Raw genomic sequence first — 502 nt, 5'->3', positions numbered from 1 at the left:
TGAGGCCAATGTGATGATAAATGATGATGTCATGATACAGGAATGGCATTTTGATGCAAGGGTGCTTTGATGGCATGAGGGTGCATTGTCATATGGTCCCTATGACATCACAAGGGTACGAGAATGGGGGTGACGTGAAGCTGCTGTGATGTCATGTGAGGGTGTCATAGTGACAGGAGATGGTGGGTTGATGCGAGGCCCCTGATGTTACATGATGGCATCACAATGGCACATCAATGATAGGTTGCATGGGGTCACTGTGGTGTCATATGATTATGTCACAATGGAACAGAAGAGTGGCTTGAGCAGGGTGCTGTGATGTCACACAATGACATCACTATGCATGCCTATGATGCATGGGGTGTCATCCTGTTACCATGGTGCCCGCACCCCTCCTTCGAGCTCCATCACTGGGGGGGCTAGCCTGGGGTTGTGTTGCGAAGGAGGGGGAGGGTCTAGTTGCCGCTGGGGGACGTTGCTAGGGGCAGTTGCTAGGGCCGGA

Source organism: Dermochelys coriacea, chromosome 7 (genome assembly GCF_009764565.3).
Source record: "Dermochelys coriacea isolate rDerCor1 chromosome 7, rDerCor1.pri.v4, whole genome shotgun sequence".
Taxonomy (NCBI): Eukaryota; Metazoa; Chordata; order Testudines; family Dermochelyidae; genus Dermochelys; species Dermochelys coriacea.
The sequence above is the reverse complement of the archived record's forward strand: the minus strand, read 5'-3'. Positions refer to the sequence as shown.